The 27,673-nt window shown below is 40.4% G+C and overlaps 1 pseudogene; it reads right to left on the bottom strand.

The window, feature by feature from the left end:
• Nucleotides 1–782: 782 nt before the first annotated feature.
• LOC143637794 (rho GTPase-activating protein 29-like) lies at nt 783–14,384 on the bottom strand (annotated as a pseudogene).
• Nucleotides 14,385–27,673: the final 13,289 nt, after the last annotated feature.

Raw genomic sequence — 27,673 nt, forward strand, 5'->3', positions numbered from 1 at the left:
TATGCAATAATTTAAATTATATATTTAGTTATATCTTATTTGGCTCTAGATGGTTTTGATATATTTGATAATGTTTTACCCCTTAACTTCATCTGTATAAACTTTTAGTTTATGACAGTTTCAAACTTTTTGGTATTTAAGTGCATTTTCTTTCTACAATTTAATTGACTACCACATCTAAAAACTGACAAATAGAATGCAATTAGATAAAGATTAGCAAGCTTTTTGGCCATTATGTAATTGATATTTATATAAAGTTAATTGCCAATTGAAAAATAAAAGCTTACATACATACCATATGTATGTGTGTAAGCTGTAATAAAAGTGGTCAAAGATTCACTATAATATTGTATGGGAAAAAATATATTCAAACCCATAAAGATTTTTCAGGCACTTGCATTGAGAAACATTTTATAAATAAGCACTTAGTTTCACTCCATAAAAAAGCTGGTTATCCCCTACCACACCTATTTGTTGAGAACAATATCATATATAAGGGATGCATATATAGGGAAAATCATTTGAAATTTTAAAATCACAATACTTATTTTATACAAAACTTCAAAAACACAGAATTTAAAGATAATACCAGTGAGCACTATCATTCTATATGACTAAAACACTACCATTTTATATGACTAGAAAACACGATACAAGGCCAAAAGGCAAAATATACACTTTGGCCATCCTATACAAAAGGGGTTCTGTCAAAACATTCTTTCAAAAAATAAACACAACACATAAAAACGAAACAAGAAAAAGAAAAACTGAATTTTGACAACCTACACAAACTGTGGGATTTCAACTTCAAGGTCTTGTAACTCTTCCATTTGTTTTAGCCTGAGTCCCTGGCACATTGGATTAACGTCAGGCCGGTCGTGCTCTTCAGAGTGCTCTTTAGGCTCAGGAGCTGGCTTCAAAGCATAAGCTGATGTGCTGTCTGCCTCTGGAACAGATTTTTCCACATGACTCAGGGGAGTAAGAACTGTGCTAGGAGGCACTGCTGCTGAAGGTGAAGCTGGTCTCTCCTCAGTCCCCCTGACTTTGCAGGTCGGGGTACGAGGTTTGTAAAATGTTGTCCAGTGATGGGGCTGCAGTGTTCTTGCTGCTCTTGCAGGAGCAATATGGTAAAAATGAGAGGACCGTCTTTCTGATGCCTCTCTTGCTGATCTGGCTGGCGTGTTGGGCTTTGTGGCACCAATGGAATGGTCACCACTAACTCTGATGCTCACTGTCATTTTTTCCTGGAGTGCGCTAGACACAATCACTGCACTCCTGCCAGTTAAGTTCTTTTGTTCACATTGTTGTCCCTGATTTTTTTGTGGAAACTGCTGATCAAAGCCATAAAATTTGGAACAAACAGTCGTAGGGGTATCTTTGTTATTAAGTCCTTCAAAAGCAAGATTCTTACAAAACTTGTCTGAATTTACATTTCCCACATTTCTGCTGTTTCTCTCACTAGGAGAGCTTGCAAGATGGAACCTATCTACAGACAAAATTGCATGTCCAATCTTGGTGGTTGGTGTATGCCTCTGTATGTCGTTCGTTGCCACATCAGATTTCAAACTAAGTGGTTCAGTGGTTTTACACATATCATCCATCTTTTGGGATAATGATTCAAGTTCTTTGTTATCTGAAAAAGAAAGATTTTTTAACTTCATGGAGCTTGGTTAGTAACGAAATGTGATTAGTCATAAATTGTCACTCTCGCAAAACAACACAGTCTTATATAACTTTCCCAACATGATATTCTCAGTCATCGATGCAGAGGAATTACAAATTCACATAGCATTGAAGGTACATTTTGAATTAAAGCATTACTTTTTTAAAAAAATTATCTAAATCAATACAATAAATAACCAAAAAGCACATCATGTGTTGGTTAAATAAAACAATAACAAAAAAATTAACTCTTCCTGAAGTAACTTGTTTTAATATATTACCTATAAATGAATATTTTCTGGGTTAAGACTGTGCTGATTTCAACAGGCAGACACTGGTAACTGCAGAACAGTAACACTATTCTATAGACCAATCAAAGTCATGTCCTGAATCCCAAGAACTTTGCCTCCTCACTTCATCTGCTTTCCAGCTACATTCTGTCCATACTGAGGGCAACACACCAGAGAGGACTTGGATGCTCTCCCAGCTGATCCATTAATACATGGCAACATCCTCTGGTCAAAGGAAGGTTGAAGAGCTGTCAAAATTGCCATTGTGCTACTGGTTCTGGTGACTCCAGATTTACCTCCTTCTCTTTCTTCTCTAGTCTGGTTCCAAGGTCCCTGTTTTCTCACCTAGAACCCTAGCATCTCCCACTCTGTCTTTGCTGCATGTACCCCAGAAGCTCCTGTTGCTAGAAAGGTGCAGCCCTCTGGCCAAGATCCTCCTCTCCCTGCTGAGAAATATCAGACAAACTGTGTGCCTTGCCAGTGGTCTGACAGCTTTCCAATGGCCCTGTTCATAGCCCATGGTCCTCATCCCTGCCACCTGCTCCTTCTTCCACATGCTTGGGCAGTGGTTTGCAGACAGACGCACACCAGCATCACTTGCAGGTCATCATCTCATCAGACCTCCTTCTTCACCTGAGGCTGCTGGTCTCTCTTCCCTGGTTCCCAGGCAGCACTCATGTGATTTGCTGTCCTGGGCCCTTCTCCACATTAATAGAAGGGAGCTGAGCCATTGTGGTTGGATGGTAAACTCCAGACCATAGTTACAGTCCTGCAGAACTTCTAGCATTATGAAGAGTGCAGGCTCTGCAGCCAGCTGCCTGGGTGCTGGCTCAGCTCCTGCTCCAGTTCTGCCCTGGGCCAGTCCATTGCACTGGCCCTTCCTGCCTTCCTCTGTCAGGACAGACTCCTATATGGAGCTATTTTGGCATGTGGTCTTAATAATCTAATAAAGAAAAGGCTTAGAATTCCCTGGTATTTAAGGAAAACTTGACAATATTTAAACACTATTTATTGTTATTACTATACCTACTTGGGATTCCAATTTCCTTGGACAGTGAAATAAGGTTACATTTAGGAATGAGACAGGATGAGGTTCAAATCCTGAATCAATAATAATTTAGGGACATGACCCTTGGCATTATTAACCTTCCTCAGACTGTTAGCTATGGCTTAAATGAGGCCAAGGTTCATAGCAAAGAAGTGCTAATAAGATCAAATCAGATAAATGGAATCAGTGAGTCCAGTGCTTTTCTTAGCAGGTAGATAATTGACTTCTTTTGTTTTCAGACTTTGTCAGGCTACATTCATTAATATTTAATTAATTTAACATATATGGCTATATTTTGAAAAAATTGGAATTTAGCTCCAGTAAAGCAGTAACAAATGGAAGCTTTCTGATCACCTTAACAGAAACCATTCACTGAAATAAAATTAACAAAAAAAAATGAACAAAAGGACTGGGACAAGAAAATGGAAGACATGTGTGCTTAATGTGCTAAAGTTTGGCCACAGGTAAAGGAACATCAAAAAACTTTAGGAGTCTATTTTTTTTTTGAGTTTCAAGAGTCCACTTTATTTCTTCCTTGACTTTAATTGATGACAAGAAGTAAAAATAAAAACGAATCTCAGAGGAGAACAAAAAATGAATTCCAAGATATCTCCTTACAAGAAAGAATAAAAAAAAATGATAATTTAAATAACATTCATTAAACTTTCTCAATGGCTAGCAAAGTTAACTAATAAAACCTTGAAGTTTGAACTGCCCTCAACTTCATTCACCTTGGTTTTTAATCGAGACTTATTTGCAAAGATTGAAAATATGTAAACATATATGTTACATGACCACTCACCAATGAGATATGCATCACATATTTCCAATGCATTTTGCTTCCATTCTGATTCCTCAAATGATGTAGCTGATTCAAAATTTTCACTTTCACTATCTGCACTGTGGATATCCATTAATGCAAAAAAATTTAAACTGAAAAAGCAAAATACACCTCAAAATAAACAGTTCAAAGACTGTTAAGTTATTAACATAAACATCACAAAGTTCTAATGTAATTCTATAATAATCAAAACTCACTTCCTTTGAAGAAAAATATTGTGATTTTGTGGAATGTTCTGGTGATATCACGGGTTTGGAAGGACAGATTTTATCCACCAGAGGTGCAATAACACCTGTACTACATGTAACATTTTGTGACTCTAGGAACTCATTGAAGATCATCTGTGAGTTGGTAATGAAGAACTCTACCAACAGGGCCTGACTGGCATATGCAGCAAGGGAGGAGGAGATAGTAACAGGAGCGGTTGCAGGTCTTGGCCTCATGAGACATGGTCCAAATACCACCCCCAAGTTTTTTGAATTCATCAGGTTTTCTTAAGAATGGCCTACTACCCTGAAAAGAAGAGCACATAAAGTATATGAGGTTTGCCCATTAGAGGTCCTTAATGTAGTTTACTATGAATTGATAAGGGTCAAGAAAACATGGGCTATAGAAGTGTACAAAACATTTGTCAAGGGTCAAGTTTGGTGGGTCTAGGAAAAGAATCATTTGTTTGATCATAATACCACACACCAAACTGAGTTTCAGAGTACTATATTAGGATAAAATTCATGTAAATAGAAGGAACTACTGAACTCTTACCAGCAGAAGGAAAAAAAAATACCCCTTAAAAAATTGCTCCATCTTTGTATATACTCCCAGTTTCTGGAAACTGAGACATCACTGTCAATTTCTCTCATAGCCCACAGTTAGTTTTCTTTTTAAAAAAATATTTTTAGTTAGTTACCTTTATTTTATTTATTTTTTATGCAGTGCTGAGTATTAAACCTAGTGTCTCACATGTGCTAGGCAAGTGTTCTACCACTAGTCACACTCCCAGCCCCTGACAGCTAGTTTTCTAGCCTAGATGATTCTCTCTCCTGAACATCTCTCTGTTCTATGCCACTATCAATGTTCTGGTTTTACTTCAAGCACTCGCTGCTTTTTAGTTCTATGACTATTCAAGGAGATCGGACACTATCATGAATGGGGTAGTTTTCCTAATTTCTCTTTCAGAGGATTCATCACTGATATATAGAAATGCATAGGATTTACGGGTATTGATTTTATATCCTGCTACTTTGCCAAATTGATTTATTAATTCTAGTTTTTTAGTGGAGTTTTTTGGATCCCCTAAGGATAGAATCATGTCATCAGCAAATAATGATAGCTTGAGTTTTTCTTTTCTTATTCATATTCCTTTAATTTCTTTCATCTGTCTAATTTCTCTGGCTAAAGTCTCAAAGACTATGTTGAATAGGAGTGGTGAAAGAGGGCATCCCTGTCTTGTTCCAATTTCTAGAGGAAATGCTTCCAATTTTTCTCCAATTAGAATATTGTTAGCCTTGGGTTTAGCATAGATAACTTTTACAATGTTGAGGTATATTCCTACTATCCCTAGTTTTTCTAGTGTTTGGAACATAAAAGGGTGCTGTATTTTGTCAAATGCTTTCTCTGCATCAACTGATATAATCGTATGATTCTTTTCTTTAAGTCTATTAGTGTGATTAATTAATTTATTGATTTCTGTATGTTGAATCAATCTTGTATCCCTGGAATGAACCACACTTGATCATGGTGCACTATTTTTAAAATATGTTCTTGTATGGAATTGCCAGAATTTTATTGAAAATTTTTTGCATCTATGTTCATCAGAGATACTGGTCTGAAATTTTGTTTCCTTGATGTATCTCTGCCTGGTTTTGGTATCAGAATGATACTAGCTTCATAAAATGAATTTGGAAGGGTTCCCTCTTTTTCTATTTCATGGAATAATTCAATGCCTTTCAATATATGAATGGATAAATAAAATGTGGTGTATATATACACAATGGAATGGTACTCAGCATTAAAAGAGAATTAAATTATGGCATCTGCAGGTAAGTGGATGAAGTTGGAGAATATCATGCTAAGTAAAGTAAGACAATCCCAAAACATCAAAGGCCAAATGTTCTCTCTGATAAGTGGATGCTGATCCATAATAGAGATGATGTTGTAGGAAGAAAGGAGGATTTTTGACTGGGTCAAGGGGAAGGAGGTAAGGGAAGAGGGCATGAGGGTAGGAAAGATGGTGGAATGAGAGAAACATCACTACCCTAGATGCATGTATAACTGCATATTTGGCACAATTCTATATCATGTACAACCAGAGAAATGAAAAGTTGTGCTCCATTTGTGTATAATGGATCAAAAAGCTTTCTACTGTCATGTATAACTGATTAGAACTAATAAAAAAATTTAAATAAATTTTTTAAAAAGGAGATCTGAATTACAGAAGGCCTCCCCTCCAATGCATTTTTCATATTGCTATCAGAAAGATCTATCAGGAAAATCTGAGCATGTGAAATTCCTGATTCCAAGTCTTTAGTGGGTACAGAAATAATATGGTCAACTCATCTGCCAGGTACATACATTTTCTTCTCAGGCCTGTAGGTAGCTCAGTTCCTGCTACTTCTTGCTATATTATAGCCTAATGAAATTATATTTTCCAAATGTAAAATGTTTTCTTGTGTCTCCATGTCTGTTAACCTCTGCCTAGTATGCTCTTCTGCACATTTTTCACCAAATCCCACTCAGTTCTTAAAATCTGACTCAAGGGCTTGCCTTCTCTCTTTTACCCCTAATCCCAAACATCCTCTGCATGCCTTCATGCTGTGCACAGCTACTAGAAAAAGGATGATGCTGTACTTTGGTTATATACAGATCTGTCCCCCAAGATGATGAGCCCACAAACAGAAACCCTGTGTTTCCATGCTGGTTTGCCCAGCCAGAGCCTGGCATACAGGGGGCATCTGAGGGAACAGTGTTGGCTGCATGAACATATATTCAATGTCTCCCTTTCCCAACACAGAATAAAAAATCATAAAAAATGAAACAATCATTTTGAAAACAATACCACAACAGTATAAATGTACTTAATACTATTGCACTGTACAATTAAAAATGGTTAAGACAGTATAAAAATTCATACCGTTTAAGATGTATGATAAGGTAATGAAAACCGTTAAAATTTGATGTTGGCAATTGTCTTAGAAGGACCTTACTTTTTAGAAGAATTCGGTTTATTTCTACACACGTATTTGGGTATGTTTTGTCCTTAGGGTTATCATTTCTGGTATCTTGCTCTTCATTAATATGTTGGATCTCTTGTGCAAGTCCATAAATTCCTTGTACCATCGGAATAAAATCAATGGTTCTGGGAGCTTAAAGAAATAAAATTAGATTAAATTACATTAAAAATATCTCGTTTTTGTTAAAAATCAGCAATTAGTGAGAGTTAAATGATTTTTTTTTATCATTTCAGTGTACCTTTGGCTACTTGATGTCCTATATTATCTGTAGATTAGGGTGTTGTCCTGTGATCAGTTTGTATCCTCACTACTCTGGGGTCTGAAGCAAGTCACTTAACTTCTTGGAGCTTTAGGTAATAATGAAGGCTACTCTCTAACACTATTGCAAGAATTGAGCAGTTTCCCACATAAAAGTCTTGGACATACAAAATTCCTAAAACAGAATGCAAGTTTATCATATTGGATCCAATTCATCTCCTCTCCCTGACTGGCTAATAAAAGAAATAAAGGATGACACATTATGAGACTTATAGTCATTCAAAGGTATCAACCTCCATTTCTCAGTTGAGGTATTTGTAAAATGTGATTAAAGAGTTATCAATAATTTCCCGACATAACACTATTGATCCAGCAATTAATACTTAATTTCTTTCTCTCCTGCGATCCCACTAAAATACAGTAGGCCAATGAGGACTAAGAAAATAGAGAAAACAAAAGCAATAATTCACAAATAGAAGAGCATATTAACAAATCCTGATGCAACAGTTCCAAGAAAGCTGACCCCTTATCATTCAACATGATTTTCAGAATCCTAAAGGGACTTGGACAATAAGTACCAGGTCCTCCGACCTTGGGGTAGGGTGCAGGTGGGCCAGCTAAGACAGCTTAGCTCTCTATAGAATCCTGTCTCCAGTCCATGTTCTTGAGCAATCTCCTTCCTAAAAATCTGGAAATGTTTTCTCTGGGCAACATGATACAGAGGCTCTCTGAATGGGGACAATGCCAAACCTAAGGAACAGAGAGGTGACTGTCTGAAAATGGGGATTTGTTGGCTGTATGCACACTGAATGCACAGATCCTGCAATCATCGTTCCCACCCTGGCTCCCACAGTATTGGTACCATATCTCTAGGCAAGGAAAACCCTTTTCCAGGGGGGATCAAACCAGTCCAAGAGCAGGGAACTAGAGACATGTAATCAGGCATATATCAGACAGTCCATCTAGATCACTTTATAATAAAGTTCCAAGTTTTTAAAAAGCCTTGATGTGTTCAAGAGCTTCCAAAGAGATTTCAAGTCCAAAATCTAATATAACTAGACATCATTAAAGACAAAAATCAAAATGGGTATAAAAAAAAAACAAATTGAAGGTCTAAAACTATGCTGTCAATATGCTGAACACTAGTCATATATGGTGAAAAAGTACTGGAAGTACAACTGATCAAAATTAAGATGTGCTCTAAATGAAAAAATAGACACTAGATTTCAAAGACTAAGAGCTCAAATATAAATCAATAAATAAATATCTCATAATTTTAAAATAATATTCAAAATGTTAAATAATATATTAAAATTAACTTTACCTATTTTTAAAATTTTATATGGCTATAGAAAATTTAATGTTATATATGAGGGTCACATTGTATTTATACAGAGGGTTAGAGGCTAAATAGAGAAAAGAACCCTTACAAAAAATCTATGACTATCCACAAAGGAATAGAAAATCATAATTCTTGAAAATTAAAATATGATCTCAGGAATGAAGTAGTTTATATTAGTCAAGAAGATAAAGTTGAGAAAATGTCTTAGAAAGTTTTGAAGAAAGAAAGAAGAAGAATAGAGGAAAGGTAAGGGAACTAGAGAACCAGTATGGGTTATTGAGTATGCAAACAAGAGCTTCAACTAGAGAGTACAAAGAAAGAGGGGGAAATGGGCAATAAAAATCAAGAAAAGTTCAAAGAACTAAAGCACTGACAACTATCAGAGCTCATGGAGTGGCCAGAATAGTGGATGGAAATATATCCACATCATTATTCATCACTGTAAAATCTTAGAATAATGTGGCATGGGAGAGATTCTATTAGCTATACAGGGACTAAACAATAGGCACAGAGTTAGGAATGAAATAAGATGGATTCACGGTGTGAACAGAACAACAACAACCAAAAAAAAACCCTTGCCTTCAAAATTCAGAGGAAAAAGAATTTCCAGCCTACAATACTAAAAAGTCCCACACTATCTACACTAGTCCATTTCTGTCAAGACAATAGGAAAACATTTATGGATGAACAGGTTTCAAATATTTACTTAAAGGACACACATAACCAAAACAGAATACCCCCCAAACAAGAAAAACAGAAGAGGTGTTCAATCAGAAAAGAGAGGAGAGGAGAATGATCTCAGGATGACAGCTAATAACCAAATTAAAAAGGATCTGCAAGGGAGCACAACAGAGAAGGACAGATCAAGGACTTATCAGCATGACTCTATCATTATCTCTTCATTTTCACCCAGGGATAGATGCCAGCTAGATTTGACCCAAATCATTTTGTACTTGGCTCATGACAAAATGCCAATTAAGTTCCTATAACCCCTCTGTAAGCTGCTGCCTAAAGCCAGCAATGTCACTTCACTTCACAGATGTGTGTGTGTGTGTGTGTGTGTGTGTGTGTGTGTGTGTGTGTGTGTTTACCTATTCCCGCAAACTGCAGGTATAACAGTGAACATAGAAAATGACAATATAGGACAGCCCACTCCCTGACCATATTCCTGCTAGACTTCTAGTATCCACCTTATAGGAAGGGTTATGCCTGATGCCCCAAATATTATGAACTTCATGGCCTTGCCTACTAACCTCCCAAAATAGCTATTTTGAAACATCACTGAAGGCAAAGCTAGACTATGATCTAGATACTGTCCTACTTATTGAATATTCCTAACAGTGTGAACACTGGTCTTTACTTATACAGATACATTTATGCTTTTAATCAGTGTTCTAAAACTTAAAGATAACAAAAACTTACTGAGTGTTATTTATTCCTGTATGTTTAGCCCTTTAACATGGTTAGGAGGGACCTCCAAGATGGAGTTGGGAGGCTGCAACATGGAAGAGGTACATGGAAGTCTTGTACAAGGAATAGTAATATTTTATTTTCTTAAGTGGAATTTGGTTTTATTATTATTGTTCTTTAAATTGTATGTATATTTTATATACATTTTATGATCTGTACATTAATAATGAGAAAAACATCAACATGGGAGGATCAGTGGAGTGGAGTGGGGAGATAAAGGGAGGAAAAAAGAGGACCGAAGTAGAGTGAGTCAGATCTATGCATGTATGAAATTGTCAGGATTAACCTAGCTACTATGTATAAATATAATGCTCTAATCAAAAAAATAGAAAGACATCGACATAATCTGTGCCAATGAAATTATATGAAATATAAAATATATTTTTGCTCTCTTTACCTGTCAAAGGTATAATTTTAAGGCTTCACAGATGTCGTGTGAATTAAATTCTGACATGTCTACCAAATGCATTCCATTCTCCAAAGCTTGACACGGTTTTGCAGTTTTTGCTTTGTTTTCACTGACACGATAAATTCCCTTGAATAGAAAAGAAAAAAAAATGATGCAAAATTCTACTTAAGTACAAAGGGCTAAATTTAGACATCTAAACATATTTGATGTATCCCCTTCAATTTGTATTAGTATTTTAGGAAAAAAAAACAAGTTAAAGTCAAATAAATTAACATTTCCCAAATAAATGTGAATAAATTCAGTTATTAAAAACTGAGAGTATTGATTTTCTTAAAGCCTCTTTTTTATTAAAACAAATCACACAGACATTTATGTTTTGAGAATTTTAAGAGTTAACAACATACCTGTAAACACAAGGGTCTCTTTTCAATCTCTGAAGCACATATTTTGAGTATAAAAGGAATGTCATCTGGCTCCTTTTTTGTAACTCATGTGAATTCTGCTCCAAATAAGTGTGTTTTCCCCAGAAGTTTCCAGTGACCACAAAAGATAACTAAGTTTTCCATACATTTCTGATGACAAACAAGAAGACACTACAAGAAAATGATATTTTAAAACTGATTAACTCACCCTAAAACTATTTAAAACTAAGCAAACTACAGCCAGACTAATAACAACAAAAACAAGTTAAAAAGTATTACTTGTGGTTTATGAAATACATTTAACAGCAAAACAAAGTAGAAAACTATAGAAGATAAACTGTGGGACTTTATTAAAAATGGACTGGCAGAGCCAGGTGTGATGGCATATGCCTATGATTCCAGCTACTTGAGGGGTTGAAACAGGAAGATCACAAGTTGAAGGCCAGCTCAACATAGAAAGACCCCCATTTCAAAACACAATTTAAAAAGGGGTGGGGATATTGCTCAGGGGTAGAGTGCTTGCCTGGCATGCACAAGACCCTGAATTTAATTCCCAGGAGTATAAACAACAAATGTATATATATTTAATACATGTGTGTGAATACACACACATCTCCTAATAAGTAAAACCATAACAAAAAAAGTATATAGCAAAAAAATAAGGGGGCCAATGTGATTCCAAAAAGATCTTACCTCCTTACATTTAACACCTTGGAACACTACAATGCCTTCACAATATCTGCATTTTGAGGGGGATTTCAATTTTCGGAACTTGTGAGTAACAGCTGCCTTTGACATCAATGGTTTCTTAAATGTTCCAAGGGAACTGGGTTCTTATAACAGAAATATAAGAAGGGTAGAATGACAAAAAAATATACTACATGATATTGTACTTGGAATAATTTTTAGACTTTGAGATTATTCATATATTATAAAAAGCTATTATTTTGAGTTTTTAACATGAAAAAAATCTCCTTTATAGATCTCTTTTATAAAACACAAACTTTTACTCAACATTTTATCCATGAGTAAAAATCACCAACAAATCAATAAAATTTTTAAGATACTATGGCATAATGTTTTTAGAATTAGCACATTTAAGCTAGGCACAATGGTGTATGCTGGTGATCCTAGCAACTCAGGGGGCTAAGGCAGGAGAATCACAAGTTTGACGCCCACCTCAGCAACTCAGTGAGACACTGTCTTGAAATGAAAAATGAAAAAGGCTGAGGATTGCAGCTTATTTGATAGAGTATTCTGGGTTCAATCCCCAGTACCAGGAAAAAAAAAGATTAAAAAAAAAGAATCAGCATATTTATACTTAATAATATTAACATGCCCTTTACACAGTTGGTAAGTATGTTCATAGGTGGCATATAAATGCTATAAATGTTTCAAAGAAATACAATTACATGAGGCGAGTATGTTAGAATTATTTACATTAAGGATAAAGCTCTTCTTAATTCATTATAAAATTACAGGCAATCTAGCTTATTATATTTTAATATTATATTGGTATTACAGGTATCAAATGTACAAAATTGATTTATGAGAGTTTAATTTGAGTCACTAAGGTAACTGACTTTACTTTTATATCCTTCGACACCCAAAACATTCCTTATTCTCAAGAAGTACACTGAATCTGCTCTTCCTGCTTGGTTTCTTATACTCTTTCTTTCAAAGGAGATTTCTCAGACTTTCTCAGGCATGCTTCCTTTTAACAGTAAGTCATTGTACTGGGTTAATGAAAGAAGACTAGACCTAGCCTGCTATTTTAATACCATGCCAATACATCTCAGATCTACTAATTTTGTTGCTATTTGTGTGTGTGTGTGTGTGTGTGTGTGTGTGTGTGTGTGTGTGTGGTGCTGGGAATTTAACCTATGACCTTGTGCATGCTAAGCAAGTACTCTACCACTAAGCTGTAATTCCTAACCCTGCCACTTATTCTTCTATTTGTATTTCAGATAACTGATTAGTACATTATTAACTAATATTTGATCATAATTACTGGGATATATTTAAGTTACTGTGTGATGCTTTTATTTATTACACAGCAAAGTAATGATTCTTTAAAATTATACTATCTTTCAGATCTTAGGAGATGCTACTACTTCAACTAATTTAATGGGTTTTCATTCAGGTGAATACAATATAATACCAGCTTCTAAAGGGGAAGGTGGCTCTCTTTCTTCTAAATCATCTGCAGAAGGCATGGTTCCACTGAATGGAGTTTGTGGAAGTTTTTTATGAAAGTCTCCTAAAAGAAAAGTGTTGATACCATTGCCTGGCTATTCATTTTAGAACAGAAAGGGGAAATGACAATATTTTTGGAATTATGCAAGTCACACTATTTTATTGGCTTCGATCCAAAAATTTGCTTCTATTCTTATACTCTAGATAACAGGGAATTACAATGCTTGTTCCTTCTTGGGAACAAAAGGAATTTAACTAAATTTATCTGACTTTTCAAAATAAATTTAAAACTTAGGATCATATATTCCTATGAGAACTTATTGCCAACTTCTGATAGAAATTATTAGAGGTTGTAAGCTTCACAAAGATAGGTATTATCTAGGGGCTGGAGTTGTGGCTCAGTGGTAGAGTGCTTGCCTAGCATGTCCAAGGCTCTGGGTTTGATCCTCAGCACCACATAAAAATAAATAAATAAAATAAAAATATAATAAAGGTAGTATCTTATATTCATGTTCTATATCTAATATCTGACAGAGTGGCTAGCAAAATAGTAAAGTTGTCATTAAGTGTTTATTAAATTATTAATAAATGTACACAATACAATCTAAGGCCTTCTAAAATACACAAAAATTATTTGATCCTGATAATCCAATAGTAAAATTAAATTATGTTATTAGTAAATCAGGAGATAGGAAACAGGGAGAACCCAGAGATCTCTAGCCAAGAGCTGAAATCACAAGTTCAAACTATGTCACAGGACACTACTATTGAAAGACCCTCTGATTCCCTGTCCAAGAAAGATGCACGAGACACTGGCTGTAAAAGCAGGAGGTTTATTCAGACACAGGCGCCTGCGGGTGCTCAGCGAAACCTCAGCCGGAGCTTTGGTGAACTGGCACACCGGGCTTTGGGGTACAGGTCTTTTATAGGATAAAGGGGCAGGTTTCACGCGCGCGGGTTATTTTAAACCCAACATATAGATTACCTAAAGGGCAGAGTTGTTTTTCATTTTATGTTCCTGGATAAACCTCATGACAGTTACATATTAACACTCTGGTTTTTCTGTTCCTGCTTATCATTATCAGTTCCTGTTTGTTCAGGCATACCTTGGGATCTGTTTTTCTGTTCTTCCTCAACCATCCTGTCCTTCCACAATAGACTACCCTTAACTGATTAACAGATAGACCTCTCCGGTGTTTATGTGGGTTAGCAACATGCCCTGATGGTTTCACAATGGGGCCTGGGGTTTCTGGGCTGGGGTCTTTCATTCCCCCCTTTTTCTATTTCATGGATAGAATCTTATATCCATTGTTCTGCCTTTTCAGGTTCTTGAGCCAGATCGGTCTGTGACCCTGTTTGCTGCTGGAGCAACTGATACTGCTGAGTAAGAACCATGGTCTGAATAATGGACAGTCTTTCTTTTATAAATCGTATTAATCTGTTGAGAATGCAAGGCCCAAACGTTAGGATTATCAGTAAAATAATCAAGGGTCCAGCTACCTGGGATAACAAAGTTGTTAACCAAGGGGACTTACTGAACCAGTGTTCAAACCATCCCTGTTGATTTTCAAATTCTTTTTGTCTATTCGCTAATCTTTCAGTGACTTTTTCCATGGTCTCTCTAACAACCCCCGTATGGTCAGCGTAGAAACAACATTGTTCTTTTAGGGCTACACAGAGGCCACCTTCTCTAAGGAACAGTAAATCTAATCCTCTCCTATTTTGTAACACAACTTCCGAGAGGGAAGAGAGAGATTTTTCTAGGGCTGTGATAGACTTGGCCATTGCAGTTAGATCTTCGTTCATAGCTGCTTGTAAATGTAAGAATTGGTTTCCCTGCACTAAGGCTGCAGTTCCTGTTCCTACCCCTGCGGCTATTCCTCCAACGCCCAGCAGTATGGCTATAATCAGGCTTATGGGCTCTCTAGGGTACCGCTTTTGCCCTTCTAGATGTCCTAGGACATAGTCTGATCTTAGATATGATATCCTGGGCCATAATTGTATCAACACACAAAAATCAGTGGTTGCGTTGAGGACAGCCATAGAAATGCAGGGGGTCAGCCCAGTGTTGCAGGCCCAGTAAGTTCCAGGGGGGCCCCATAAATAGCTATTTTGTGAGTCTGTCGTTGGGAGGGTAGTATTACAAAGAGGTTGGTGTGATAGGGGTACATTCCCTATACAGACCCCTTGTCCTGATACTTCAGTGATGGTAAGCTTATAGCTGGGTAGGGATACACACTTAGGGTCAGGGTTTGTACTACTATTCCAGTTAGACATCATTGCTATCCCTTCATAATAGGGTGGACCGGAGGTGAGACACAGCCAACAATCTTGGGTGTGATCTGGGTTGGTGGCATTGAGGGCATAAAATGCTCCTCGAATCAAATCTAATAGTTGATCTCCAGTCCCTGGGTAAACGGGTTCAGGGAAAGAACTAGAGGATTGATAGTCCATGGTTACAATTTGAGGCACGGGCGGCTTACTGGAGGGAGTTGTTGCCAAGCTCTTGGGCTGTTTAGGCGGTGAAGGGATCTTTTGGCCCCCAAGTACGGGGTTAGGTCCTATAGAGCTAATCATAGCTGGGGTTTGAGATAGTCTAACTTTGAAAATTACACCTCGATCATTTCCAGGCAAGTGCCATCTGAGTCCCCATGTTCTTCCAGTAAGCCAGGGGTCAATAGTCTCCCTGCCTTTGTCCGTGAATTGTATCTTAAGGGGCAGCGACTGGCCCACCTGAAATTGTGAGTTTTCCCTGTAGCATGTATGGCCATCTGAATTGGGGGTCGTAAAATTTTTGGCCACCTGTATCAGGTCCCAGCTTGAGGTGGGGCTCCAGTATGCATCTCCTGTGGTTTCGCAGCCCCAGGAGGAGCAGAAGTATGCTTCATATCCCCCACATCTATAAGCCTGTGATCTGTCTCTACCGTCCCGAGGGCAGACATAAAAGTCAGTTTGGGCTAGCCGGCATCTAGCGACCTGGGTTGAGCATCCATAATTAGTGCCTTGCTGAGGCCTGGGGGCCATGTAGGTCTGGAGTTGGCCATGTGATTTGTCAGGAATATCCCATGAGTCTAATCCAGTGGCTAGTTGGCAAAAATCTGGGGTCAGGGTAGGCCACCATGTGCCAGGGGTATGGGTTGCTGTAATAGACCAAATTACCTCCCCGGTTTGAGAATATACCTGCCAAGTCAACTTCATGGGAGCATGGGGGTTACTACCTAAGACAAGGGGAGTAGAGCAAAGAGCAAGAACGGTTAACAGCATGTAAGTCTTATCTTTAGTGGGTTTGGAGTGCGTTGTAGCTTCCATCCTGATGTCTCCGGGGTGTTGGTCAAGTCCGGTGGATGAGCAGCTTTCACGTGAGAGGCGTGGATCCAAGCAGCTATGCCGTCTACCTTCAGTGCTGTCGGTGTGGTCAGCAGGACGGTGTAAGGTCCTTTCCACCGTGGTTCAAGGTTTTTGGTCTGATGTCTGCATACCCAGACGGTGTCTCCGATCCTGAAGGGGTGTGGTACCGAAGGAGTTTTGAGTTCTTCCTTATATGCCGCTGCCAATGATTTCCAGACCTCGGCCTGGACTAGTTGCAGTGCACGTAAATGAGTCTGCATGGATGGGGTAAGGGAGGCATAAATTTCAGTTTCATAGAAGTTAACAGCAGGTGGTGGAGCACCATATAGGATTTCAAAGGGGGTTAGTCCCTGAGAGTTAGGAGTATTCCTGGCTCGATATAGAGCTAAGGGTAGGAGTTGTACCCAGTCTCTGGTGTCAGTTTCAAGCGTTAATTTAGTTAAAGTCTCCTTGATTGTTCTGTTCATTCTTTCTACTTGCCCTGAGCTTTGGGGTCTATATGCACAATGTAACTTCCAATTAATCCCCAGCGAATTGGCCACTGCCTGACTTACCTGGGAGATGAAGGCAGGCCCGTTGTCTGACCCAATTGTTCCAGGTACCCCATACCTTGGGAAAATTTCTTCTAATAGCTTCTTAGCAACGACCTTGGCAGTTTCATATCGGGTGGGGAATGCCTCTACCCATCCGGAAAAGGTATCAACAAAGACTAGAAGATATTTATATCCATACATACCCGGTTGGACTTCAGTGAAGTCTATCTCCCAATGTGTTCCAGGTTTGTGTCCTCTAACTCGGACTCCTGTCCCAATCTTAACTTTACCAGCATTTACCTGAGCACATGCTTGACAATTTTCTGCCAGTTGTTGGAGGAGTCGATCCCTGTTTGGGAGATATAGAGTACCCTCTCCACGGTCCAAGAGTTTTTTCATCTTTTTAGCCCCCAGGTGGGTTAGTCCATGTAGTGATTTTATTAGTTCTTTGGCATTTTTAAGGGGCATTATGGTTTTTCCTTGATGCTCCCAGGTATTGTCCTCTGAGTTGTAAGTGGCCTCTAGCTTCTGGATGATATCTAAGTCCTTATCCTCATAGATCCATTGGTCCTTATGGTCTCGTAGTGAAGAGTCCACATGTGGGATGTGCTGGGGCAATAGGGTCATTACCAAAAGTTGGGGCCCCAAAGCTGCCTTTCTGGCTGTTTCATCTGCCAATCTGTTTCCCCTGGCCTCTGGATTGTCTCCTTTTTGATGACCAGGGCAATGCATAATGCTTAACTTTTTGGGTAGAAATAAAGCTTTAAGCAAAGCCAATATTTCAGTCTTATTTTTAATTTCCTTTCCTTCTGAAGTCAGTAATCCCCACCGTCTGTAAATTTCTCCATGTATATGAGCCATGGCAAAAGCATACCTGCTGTCTGTGTACACGTTTAGTTTCTTCCCCTCTGCCAATTTTAAGGCTTGGGTCAGAGCTATCAGTTCTGCCCGCTGGGCTGATGTCCCTCCCGGCAATGCACTCGCCCATATTACCTCAGATTCGGTGGTGATGGCTGCTCCCGCTTGCCGTTGTCCATTGAGTAGGTAACTGCTTCCGTCCGTGTACCAGACCAGCTCTGCATCTTTCATGGGTTGGTCCGTGAGGTCTGGCCGGGTTCCCTGTGTCTCTGTGAGAATCTGCTGGCAGTTGTGAGGATTAGCTTTTCCTGGCAGCGGTAGGAGGGTCGCTGGATTCAGTGTGACTATGGGGCCAAACTGAATTCGGTCAGTGTCCAACAACAAATATTGGTAATGGGTGAGTCGGGCATTTGACACCCAGCGATCGGGTGGTTGGCGAATTATTGTCTTAATAGCATGAGGGGTTAATAAAGTCAATGGTTGTCCCAAAGTTAGTTTGGTGGTGTCTTTGATCAGGACAGCCACAGATGCTATCATCCGAAGACATGGGGGCCATCCTGATGCCACTGGATCCAGTTTCTTAGACAGATAGGCTATGGGACGCCTCCATGGCCCCAATTTTTGGGTTAAGACTCCCTTTGCATAGCCCTGCTTTTCATCTATAAATAGGTCAAAAGGCTTGGTAATATCTGGTAAGCCTAAGGCGGGGGCAGATAAAAGGGCCAATTTGATGCGATCAAATGCCAATTGGTGTTCTTCCGTCCAATCAAAAGAGTTACCCTGTTTAGTCAGTGGATACAGGGGGGCTGCTATCTCAGCAAACCCAGGAATCCAGAGTCTACAGAAACCTGCGGTTCCTAGAAACTCCCGCAGCTGCTTGGGACTCTGGGGGGTTGGTATGCTCGAGACAGTCTCTTTCCTGGCAGCTGTCAACCATCGCTGGCCATCATGAAGTTCGTAGCCAAGATAAGTAACTGTTGTCTGACAGATCTGGGCCTTCTTAGCTGACGTTCTATACCCCAATTGCCCCAAAGTCTGTAGTAATGCTTCCGTACCTGCCAGGCAATCCTCCTCGGAAGTAGCAGCCAGCAAGATGTCATCTACATATTGAAACATAATTAAGGAGGGGTGTCTTACACTGAAATCGGCCAGATCCTGATGTAAGGCCTCATTGAAGAGCGTCGGGCTGTTTTTAAACCCTTGTGGCAGTCTTGTCCAGGTCAGCTGTCCAGAGACTTCTTCTTTGGGATTCTTCCATTCGAATGCAAAGAGAGCCTGGCTTTGGGGAGACAATCTTAGGCAGAAGAAGGCATCTTTTAGGTCCAAAATGGAATACCAAGTATGGGTAGGAGGCAAGGTGCTGAGGAGATTGTAAGGGTTGGGCACCGTGGGGTGAATATCTTCTACTCTTTTGTTTACCTCTCTTAAATCTTGGACAGGTCTGTAGTCATTTGTTCCTGGCTTTTTGACTGGCAACAATGGGGTGTTCCAGGGTGACTGGCAAGGAGTTAGGATGCCTTGGTCTAGGAGGCATTTGATATGTGGTCTGATGCCCTGGTGAGCTTCCCTCGACATAGGATATTGTTTAATGTTTATGGGAGTAGCGGTTGCTTTTAGGTGAATGACTATTGGAGGTTGTTGTTTAGCCATTCCCATTCCTCCAGTTTCAGCCCAGGCCTCCGGGTATGAATCAAGCCAATAGTCCATGTCCTTCATAGGTTCAGAAGGTTTGTCAAAAAGTTTATATTCGTCCTCTAATTTGAAAGTCAATACATGTAAAGAGGCCTGGTTTGGTCCCGTGATGGAGGCACTCCCATCTTTAAAATAAATTTGGGCTCTCAATTTGGTCAATAAGTCTCTTCCCAGTAATAGATACGGACAATCAGGCACATGCAGAAATGAATGGGAAACTTTACCTGTGGCAAGGTGTACTTCTCTTTTGGTGGTCCATCGGTACGGTTTGCTCCCGGTGGCGCCTTGGACCCATGTTGTCTTGTGGCTCATAGGTCCTGGTGCCCGTGTTAGCACCGAGTGTTGGGCTCCCGTATCTACTAGGAAGGTTACAGGTTGCCCCCCTACTTGCAGGGTTACCTGGGGCTCAGGGGGGAGCTCCTGGCCCTGACTCCCCTAATCTTCATCCAAGGCTAGCAATTGAGGGGTCCGGTTTGTACCTCTTCTGGGGTTGGGGGGTTTCTTTGGGCAGTCCTTTACCCAGTGTCCTCTTTCTTTGCAGTAGGCACACTGGTCTCGGTCTACACGGGGTCTGCCTTGTTCCCTTTCCCTACTTAGCTTATCTCCTTGTTGCCCTGCCTGTGTTACAGTGGCCAATATCTTACTTAATTCTTTATCACGCTTTCGATCTCTCTTGTCTAATTCTTCCTTAAATTTGAGATCTCTCTCCTCCTGCATCCTCCTGATTCTTTCCTCCTTTTCCTCTGGAGTTTCTCTCTTGTTAAAAATCTTTTCTGCTTCTCTCAATAAATCTGCTAGAGAAAAATCTTGTAAGTTATCTAATCTCTGTAACTTAGTGCTAATATCTGGAGCGGACTGCCAAATAAAGGCCATAGAAACATTTTCTCTCTGATCCTCACTGTCAGGGTCAAAAGGTGTGTACCTCCGGTAAGCTTCCTTTAGTCTCTCTAAAAATGCAGTGGGAGTTTCTGTCAATCCCTGAGTAGGCTGTCTTACCTGAGCCAAATTGGTGGGCCGCCGCCCTGCTCCATGGAGACCCGCTATGAGTAACTGGCGATAGAGACGTAGGTGGTTCCTACCTGCATCAGTGTTATAGTTCCAGTCTGGCCGAGTCAAGGGGAAAGCTTCGTTAATCAAATTTGGAAGTTGAGTGGGGCGCCCGTCGTCCCTGGGCACATTTTTACGGGCTTCCAGGAGAACTTTCTGTTTCTCCTCAGAAGTGAGAAGGGTCTGTAGGAGCTGTTGGCAATCATCCCATGTTGGCTGGTGAGTCACTAGAATAGATTCTATCAGAGAGGTTAGAGCTATAGGGTCACTGGAAAAGGATGGGTTATGTGTTTTCCAGTTATAGAGATCAGAGGCAGAGAAAGGCCAATATTGGTACAGCCCATCGGGGCCTCCCGTCTGCCACAAGGGGAGAACTCTAGATGGATCCCCCGAGGCGGTTGGCTCCCAACGGCCGCGGAACCTCCCGACCATGGGGGATGGGCCCGGAGGGTTATTGGTGACTGGTTCAGCTGGTTCTTCTTCTTCCTCTGAGGAAGCCTGGATGGAATCTGGAGCCGGTACAGGCTGGGGCCCATCGGGTGGAGGTTCTTCAGTCATCAAATCTACGAGAGTGGAGTCTTCCGGCGGTAAAACCTTTTTGGGTTCTGTCCCTATTGGAGTCACCTTTTTAGATTTATTGAGAATGGGGTAGAGTCTAGAGGTTGCAGGGGGAGGAGGCGTAGGTACAGGGATAAGTGGAGCAGAAGATGGCGGAGGTGTGGAGCGGTTGGAAGTTGGCAGATGGAGAGGCTGGTTGGGAGGAAATGTCGGGGAAGAAGATTGCGGAGTTGGCTTAGACGGAGAGAAAGGAGCGACCCAAGGGGGTGGGTCAGAGACCAAATTTTCCCAGGTAACGATGTAGGGCACTTGATCGGGGTGTCTTTGAGGCCCTTGGGCGAACACCTGAGACTTCACCTGTAAAATGGGATCAAGATTAAATGTCCCTTCTTTTGGCCAGCCAACATTGAACGCCGGCCACTCCATAGTGCAGAGCGTTATCCATTTTTTTTTTTTGATCTCCACTGACAGGTTGTCAGCCTGGTTCCGGACGTCCTGCCAGGGATCAAGAGTAAGGCTCAAGGGAGTTGTTATAGATTGTCCCATGTTAGTTTCAGATGGAATGAGAAATACAAAAACAAGAAGACAGACACAAATATCAGATTGGGCACAAAGAATGTTGTGCGGCCTTGGCACAAACCTAAAGTAGGCCTCCCGAAAAAATGGGCCCTCTGAATCCCTGGGACGTCTCCCAGGGTGTCAGGAATCCCCTGGACGTCTCCCAGGGTGACAGGGGAGAAGTCCGAGTTCGTCAACTCCTTCTCAAGCTGCCCAGAAAACAGAGCGATTATGCGCAATCGTACGGACGCCGCACACAGACAGATATCAACCGGAGATTGCAAAAAGGGACACAAAATGACGGACAAAATGACACGAGCTGGCCAGCTTACCTCCCAGTGGTTATCGGGTGTTCCTCAGGCAGGGATCCAGATGGGGTTACAGGAGTTCTCCTGCCTGGCTCGCCAAATGAAAGACCCTCCGATTCCCTGTCCAAAAAAGACGCACGAGACACTGGCTGCAAAAGCAGGAGGTTTATTCAGACACAGGCGCCTGCGGGTGCTCAGCGAAACCTCAGCCGGAGCTTTGGTGAACCGGCACACCGGGCTTTGGGGTACAGGTCTTTTATAGGATAAAGGGGCAGGTTTCGCGCACGCGGGAAGTAACAGGTTTCTTATTGGTTATTTTGAACCCAACATATAGATTACCTAAAGGGCAAAGTTGTTTTTCACTTTATGTTCCTGGATAAACCTCATGACAGTTACATACATATTAACACTCTGGTTTTTCTGTTCCTGCTTATCATTATCAGTTCCTGTTTGTTCAGGCATACCTTGGGATCTGTTTTTCTGTTCTTCCTCAACCATCCTGTCCTTCCACAATAGACTACCCTTAACTGATTAACAGATAGACCTCTCCGGTGTTTATGTGGGTTAGCACATAAAACCCTGAGGGTTTCACAATGGGGCCTGGGGTTTCTGGGCTGGGGTCTTTCACTATGTATATATCAAAGCATGTTTGGAAGTAGACTGACTAGCAGAGATTTACTCTGCTGAAATTATAAACAAGTCTACAACTGATTAAAGAATTCACTTTAACTCAAGGTCTTTAAACAATCTTAGCTTCAGTTAGTAACACTTTTCATAAATGATTTTAAGCAACACCCTCTTCTCAAAAGAATTTTCTTTTCAATATGCTCACAGGTGCGTGTCTATTTTTTACTTTGAATGTGTTCCCAATGATTAAAAAATCACAAGTTCACATGTTCCATTTTAGAACTATTCTAATTATAAAACAGTTCCCTTATATTATTGAACAAAAATCTGCCTCTGAATGAATCTCAGTCTTTAGACATATTTTTTTTTTCTCACAGGGGCAAACAAGAACTCTAATTCATTTCATTTCATTTCATTCCATGTCCTTAAGTTTCTTTCCTCAAGTAAGGCATTCCTCAGTCTCACCCATTTATCATGAGATAGAAATTACAAATTTTTGCCTTCATCACATGACATCTACAAGATTCCAAATGGGTTAAGGGTTGCTCTAGATTAGGTCTTAATAAACTGTTCAATTTAACTTCCACAAGTTTCCTCTTAACCTCTTAACACACCTCCCTTTCAAAGTGCCCTCTGAAATCAACGATGACCTCCACATTGCTGTGAAATTCATGGGAAATTCTTGGCCTCATGTCATCGAACCCATGAATGGCATTTATTGGATAGTGTTAAGACCACAAAGGAGGGATCAAGCCCCTGATCCCCTCTTAGTGAGAAGCTAATGTGACTCCATTTTTAAAAATAAATAAATAACAGCAGCTTCTACTTCAAGGCCTGTCCTAAGGAAGAGGGCATGACCCTTGTCCTTGGAAAAACCCACAGAGCACTCCTAAGTACATACCCACCCTGCTGAGTTGTTTGTCTGTAAATAACAGGAGATGTCTGTGGTGCCAGGTGTCCCTGACTCAGTTAGGCTAGGTGAGGGCCCAAAGCAACCCCCCTAGCAACCTCCAATCAGCATGAGACAGGGAAAATACCTGGAATGCCAGTTGACCCCCAAGTAGTTTATGTTTATGTTGGGAAACCATGTAGTTCAGCACATATACCCCTCATGGCCTAAACCAATCAGTTCAAACAAATCCCCCTTTTGTACTAACCAATCACCCCTACCCAACTTGTTCCCGCCATTGAATGTGCTAATCAATGTTAAGAGTTGTTGTTTGACCCTCCCGAGATATGGAATGATTTGCTGTGTGATATTGTGATGCATGCAGTATCCTGCCAAAACCTGTAAAATCTCACTGAACAAAGGACCAGGACTCACTCCCTGGGACCCCTGCATTGGGAACGGTTGTGAGTCCAGGCTTGAGCTTGCAATAAAGACTCTTGTGTGATTGCATTGGATTCGGCTCCTGGAGGTCTATTGGGGTTCCATGAATCTGGCATAACATTAGCAGTTTTAAGATCTCTTAGCTCATTCAAGAGCTCAGAATGACACTCTTGTCCTGCTTCTTTCCAACCCAAATGGCTGTGCAATCTTAGGTAAAAGGCAACTTCTTTGCTATTTTCCTAACCTCCTAAGTCAGTTTGCCTTGGGGCTCAATTCTTGAGCTCCCTGTGTAGATCTTTCCCAGAGGCATTGTTCAGTCTCCTGACCTTGGATGCCACTACTAAAACAATAACTCCACTCCCAGGTTCTTTTTCTAGCCCTGTTTTTCCTTTCAGTGTTTCTTTTATGGAGTATTTTATATGCTCAGATCATGACAGAAAATCTTCAATAGGAAATATCACAATCGCCTTATTTTGTAGATGAGGAAACTGAGGCACAGAGAGTAAGAAAGCTGAGTGTGAAGTCAAGTGAGAGCCCCAGGCTGTATTCTTAACTAATGTACCAATCCACCCAATATGGCCAGTGAATGTCTTAGGAGAGGCAGTGATTCATTTTTTTTAGTTGCTGGGAAGTGATTTTTCTCTCCTCTGCACCACCACCCATTTGTTGGCTTTGTTCATTCAGGAAATAATTAATCAACGTTCATGTGTTTTTTGTGGGGCTTGCATTTGGACTGCACTTTTTATTCTCCAGGATGATCTTTTTTTTTTCAGAGAAATTATTATAATTATTATTTTTTTATTTTATTATTATTAATCTTTTTTTTAGCTTCTCATTTTTAAAAATTTATATTTTTTGACTTTTTAAAAACATAAATGAGGCAGCGGAATGCATTACAATTCTTATTATACGTATACAGCATAATTTTTCATATCTCTGGTTGTATATAAAGCATGTTGACACCAATTCATGTCTTCATACATGTACTTTGGATAATGATGTGCATCACATTCCACCATCCTTGCTAATCCCTTGCCCCTTCCCTTTCCCTATCACCCCTCTGCCCTATCTAGAATTCATCTATTTCTAGAATGATCTTACTGCATTTTTCCAACAGATCCTAGGGTAGGTAGGGCAGAAATTGTGAGTTTTTCTGTCATTTCCATTCTAGGAGGTGTCTGAACCAGCTTGGTATTCCTCGACCCTCTCAGGAGCTGCAGGTATCAAAGAGAGGCCTGGGCACTCTGCTTCCCTAGGAAGGCCTCACACTTCTTCGTTTCTCATCGTGGTTCACCCCTCTGTCCTGTAAACCCTTACCAAAGACCCTCAGATAACTTCTTATTTTGCATTTTCCATGTCAGCCCCAGGACAACCAGAAATTTGGAAGGTCCCATTCCAGCTCATGGGCAGATCTCTTCCTGAGAAGCTGCCTCCATCAACCTCTCTCACTCTGATATGTGTCCTCTCTGCCTCAAAGAAACAAAATCTAAAAGCAAATGATGCAATGCACACACTCACCCCTGACAGGCAGAGTTGGGGCTAGAAGCTGGGTCCATTGAGAGTCCTTGGGGGCTTTTCCAGGAAGGTCTCCTGGAGCATGGTCCCTGATCTGTGCCAATGGAAGATGTTGCTTCACCATGCAAGACATGGCTTGCAGCCTTCTTGCTTAGGTAGCTGGATTATTATTCCATTTTTATTTTTAGAGCCAGAGTAGACATAATCAATGTAGTTCCAATGCTCTGATCATAAACCTCCATGTTAATATTTCCCCTTTAAATTGAGCATTTATGAGTTCTTTAAGAACCACCTGGATATTCTATCTTGAGGTCACAAAGTCATTTAGCTATAAATTATCGAACATTGTCTTAGACCTTTTTCCTTGGTCTGAACTTGATTATTTATAATGATCATAAATGCCCCTCTATCACTCCAGACCTGCACTATTATAGTCAAACCATCAGTCAGAATTGAAGCAGGGGATGGAGTCACCCATGTGTCCCCAGCCCAGTGCTGAGAAGTGTAACGACCTTCACACCTTTTATTGTAGAGGAGAGAGGGTGAGGAGGATGCTGTGTGAGGGGTCGGATCTCATTGGGTATTTCTGTCTTACCTTCTGGAAACATGTGCTGGCCTCTCATCGAACTCCGTGAGCAGTGCCTGGTGATAACTCTGAAGCCAGTTCCTTATAAAGATATTTAAAAGTGGTATGTAGCATGGTCCTAAAAGCAATGTGGGGTCCTCCTTACCTTCAGAGGTCAGGACAGTTGAGTTTTGCCAGGCTGCCATGCAGCCGTCTCTACAACCTGGTGCAGCTCAGACTCACTCCTGTGTTGGAGCCAGGCCCAGGCTCTCATCCCTACTACTCCTGACACTTCCTGACATGCCTATCTTCACACAGCTCTTCTGGCAGACTGAGCAGCTGCAGATACTGGCACTGAGTCCATGTGCAGTCCTGGTGCAGGCTGCCAAAGCACAGTTACGGGAAGGGGAGAGGCAGGGCAACCTCTGACTGGGCTCTGACCTTTTCTATACTGAGCTCTATTCCAGAGCCAGTGACCTGACAGAGCAGCGGCCCAGGCAACCATCTTCTCCTCATGTGATCTCACAAACCAGAGATGCTTTTCCTCTACTCCCAACTCCCTTAAAAAATCCTGACGTATTTCGGAGCTTAATTTGGCAAACATTTGTGCCTGAGGCTGCAGGAGGCCCTGGACCCAGCACTTGCAGCTCTTCACCCGGGTTCCTGTCCATGTGCTGTCTAGTCAAGCTGTAGCTCTTGAAGGATGTTTTCCACCCCCTGGATTATTCCTCTTCCATCCTAAGAAACTCAAATAAATCTTCAGCCAGGAGGAGATGGGAAGTCCATAATAAGAAAGCAGAAAAGAGTGAAAGGAAGTCTTTAAGCCTCACCCTGCCTTCAGAAAAGAAGGAGGAATTGGAAGATTTGAACTGCAAGTTAGATTTAGAAACTTTTGCTCTTCAGTTTCTTTCCAAATAAAATGTGATAATCTCTAAAAGACCTTTTATTGAAGTCATAATAACTAGGCTTTCTATAACTATGTCATGAATGAATGAAAGATTAAATTTTTAATTTGCTTTTAAATCATCATTAGGTTTATTAATATTAAAATTACTCTGCTCATGAATACCTTTTAGATGGTTTGCTGTGACACTGTGAACTAAGGGGAAAAATGTCATTTGCTAATTACTTTAGGTGACAATTCAATAGATTCTCACTTTTTGTTTAAAAACAGATAAAATAAAATCAAGAAGATGTTCATGGAACTGCACCAGCATTTTGGATACCTGAAGACAGAGGTGAGTGCAACTGGCCCTATGGAACAACTCATGAGAAGTCTGTGGGTTTCATAGTAACCATCAATCCTGCTCTCTAGAAAAGTTGTGCCACCAACAGACATGGCACAAGAAACCAGAGAATGAGGAGGAAAGTTTCCTGAACAGCCCTCTGGGAAAAAACGCACAGATCACCCATTGCTTTTATTTAAAAAAAATTTTTTTTTGGAGTAAGGGTACCAGGGATTAAACTCAGGGTCACTCAACCACTGAGCCACATCCTAGCCCTTTTTTGTATTTTATTTAGAGACAGGCTCTCATTGAGTTGCTTAGCATCTTACTTTTGCTGAGG

Source organism: Callospermophilus lateralis, assembly GCF_048772815.1.
Source record: "Callospermophilus lateralis isolate mCalLat2 chromosome 5 unlocalized genomic scaffold, mCalLat2.hap1 SUPER_5_unloc_1, whole genome shotgun sequence".
Lineage (NCBI taxonomy): Eukaryota > Metazoa > Chordata > Mammalia > Rodentia > Sciuridae > Callospermophilus > Callospermophilus lateralis.